This window comes from Dermacentor albipictus, chromosome 5 (genome assembly GCF_038994185.2).
Source record: "Dermacentor albipictus isolate Rhodes 1998 colony chromosome 5, USDA_Dalb.pri_finalv2, whole genome shotgun sequence".
NCBI classification, from domain to species: Eukaryota; Metazoa; Arthropoda; class Arachnida; order Ixodida; family Ixodidae; genus Dermacentor; species Dermacentor albipictus.
Window position 1 is genome coordinate 60,054,911 of NC_091825.1, and position 3,300 is coordinate 60,058,210.

Genomic DNA, 3,300 nt, shown 5'->3' on the forward strand with positions numbered 1-3,300 from the left:
CATCGTCAAGTTAATGGAGCGAATGGTCTTGTTTCGCTTAGATGTCAGCCTAGAGGAGCTGAATTTTTTCCCTGATGTCATGAGTGGCTTTCGTCGCCGCCGTTCGGCTCTGGGCAGCATATCAGACCTTGTCTCAGCACTCGAATTTGCTAAAGAAAACAAGCATTCCGCCTACATGCTCTTCCTAGACATACAGCAAGCTTTCGATTCAGTTCCGCATAAGGCGATTATTTTCGCACTTGCAACCGCGGGAATTTCGGGTCGTCTACTCCAGTTTGTGCATAATTTTCTATCGGAGCGCCGGATGAAAGTGCGTGTCGGAGGAGTAACCAGTGAATACCGAAATGTGTAGTGCGGTGTTCCACTGGGCAGCGTATTATCGCCGCTTTTGTTTAACGCGGTACTCGCCGCGCTTCCAAGTCGTTTGCCTCTAGACACTGACTTCCCTGTGAGCATAGCTGTCTACGCAGATGACATTGCTCTGTGGATAAGCGGCCCTTCGCACCTTGGTCCGCGGCTTCGTGCAAGCTTGCAAAGAGCTCTCAACGCTACTTCGGAGTATACTTGGGTGAAGTTGGCCTGCTCATATCACCTGCTAAGTCGGCTGCAATAGCATATCACTCTAAACAACGCGCTCGTCGAACAATGAGCCAACTGTATCTTGACGAAACGCCTATAAAATAGGTGCGACAACACCGTTATTTGGGATTAATTGTGGATGATCGCATCTCTTGGCGTCCTGCCGTTAAATCTGTACGACGCAAATCGCACTCCCTTCTTAAGTATGTGGCCGCCTTGACTGCTCGAGGTGCTGGTTGCGACTAAACAACGGCTCTTCAGGTGTACCAGTCATCTGTACTCTCAGGCATACTGTACGCATTACCAGTTTTGAACATACCACCTAGTTTGATGGCCCAACTGGAGCGAGATCATCGCGTTGCCCTTCGACTAATGCTTGGATTACCTCGTGAGGCGCAATCTATTGCATTACTTACTGAAGGGCATCAGTTACCCCTGAGGCTGCAAGCAGATCAGAGATCTCTATATCATATTGAGTGTCTGCACCGCGCATCGAATGGTCAATCGCTCCTTGATCGTCTGATTCACCGCCCATTTTCTCGCATGGGAAAAATGGCGGCATTATTTATGGATATCACTACCATTTCTGAACATGCTGCTTCAGATACGTCTCCGCCTCCAAAAGGTATCACGACACATGTATCCCCCATTTTCCTCACAATCCCTGGCATTCACAAAAAGTCTGATATGGCTGTTTCGGCAATATTCCAATTGGCTCAATCACACTTGTTCGAAAAGCTTCCAGATTATCTTCAAGTTTTCACAGATGCATCTGTACACAACGACGGTCAAGGCGCCTCTGCAGCTTTTTACGGCCCTTCAACTCAAGTATGACGTATCTTTCAGATACCTCGTCCAACTTCGTCAACAACTGCGGAACTAGCAGCGATTAATGTTGCATTGATATACGTGCTAGAGGAGTTAATTACATCGAAGGTCGTCATCTTTACGGACTCCCGTGCTGCCCTTAGCAGGTTACAACGCAGTGAGCTTGATTGTCCACTTGTGCGCAGCATTAATGACTCTGCGAGCAAAATTACATCACGTGGGGTATCTCTCGTTGCTCAAAGGATACCTTCACACGTAGGAATCACCGGAAATGAAGAGGCTGATCGGCTCACTTCAAGTTGCGTTCATAACAACTGTGACTGCCCAGAAATTTTGTGCAAGCTTGATGACGCTCGTCTGCTGATTCGTCGCCACCTACTCAAGTAGCATCCAGATCAGCGCGTCGCAAATGGAACGTTCCCGCCCCGTGTTCGTGGTCGAGGCTTGCCTTGTCGCGCTAGAGCACAACTGCTCAAGCTAAGGGTTGGTTGCGTGAACGTGCACGAACGTTTATACAGACAAGGGCGTGCGGAAAGTCCATTGTGTACGTCTTGTGGCTGCTACGAGACACTTCAGCACCTTATATTTGAGTGCCCCGCTTTCAGTGCGCAGCGCATGTGGCTAGTGAGAAACTATCATCTCCTTGGCCTGCGGTGTGCGACACTCGAGGAATGTTTATACCCCAGTGGCTGTGCATCTAGACTTTATAGAACCTTATAGACCTTTATAGGTCTATAAGGTTCTAGGTTATAGGTTATATAGGTTATAGGTTATATAAGGTTATAGGTCTATAAGGTTATGGACTTTTATAGAACTAACGAACTTAGGTTCACGTTTGTAGCATGAACATTGAACATTGAACATTCTGTAGTAGCGTGACCTTCAGTGACCGGCCCTACTGTGTGTGATCAGTACTGTACCCTAACGCTTCTTCCTTCCAAGATGGGAGGTGGCGGGTTCAAACACCTTATAGTGTATATCGTGAACCGACTAACGGTGAAACGGTGATTACGTGCAGCTTTATTTGGCGTCTCATCGTGGAGAACAGAATTAGCCGCATAGCGAACTAGCCATGGATGTGGTTGATAATTGTGGAGGCTGTTCGACGCGGCGTCACCTTAATTACGGATGCTGAGTTCTACTTTAGTCTTTAGATTTGTCCTGTTGCAGTGTCCTGTTGCTCTCCTTTCCTCTTTCCTTTTTCCTCCCCTCCTTCCTATCTTCTATTTCTGTGTTGCTGTCACCTCCCTTCAGAAGAGTAGGCAGGCGTTGTGCCCCTTCCGGTGGTAGTTGCCAGCCTGCCTCTCGCTTTCCCTTTCCTAATACCTGTGTATATGTGTATATGTGTTCAAAACAAATAATAATAATAATTTCTTGAAAATATACAGTATGGTATGCACAGTGTGCTTATAAATATTGTGTTATCCACGTAACGTATTTACGAAGGTGTTTGTGATCAAGAAAGCATTTTTATCTGTTTCTTCACCTTAAAAGGCCCCTGAAACGGTTCGGACAAATTTTGTAGACGCGTAGGGTACAGCTTAAAGGGACACTAAAGGTTAATGTTAAGTCAACGTGAACTGTTGAAATACCATCACAGAAACCTCGAAACGCTTGTTCCGTGCGAAGAAGAGACTTATTTTAAGAGAAAATGCGTTCTGAAGCGTCCGCGTACCTCTAGCGCAGTTCAAATCACCCGCCCTCCTATCGAGGAGTATTGACGTCATGGTCTCATAGTGACGTTGCGCCGTCGGTGAGTAAAACAGCTCCCGCAGACGGCGCTACGGCTTTTCTGCACAAAACGCAAACGCGCGGCCAGAAACAGCCAAGACAGAGCCGACAGCAGCGTGAAAGCCGAACTATGATGGCTAGCGGAAGGGAAAGCACGCGACA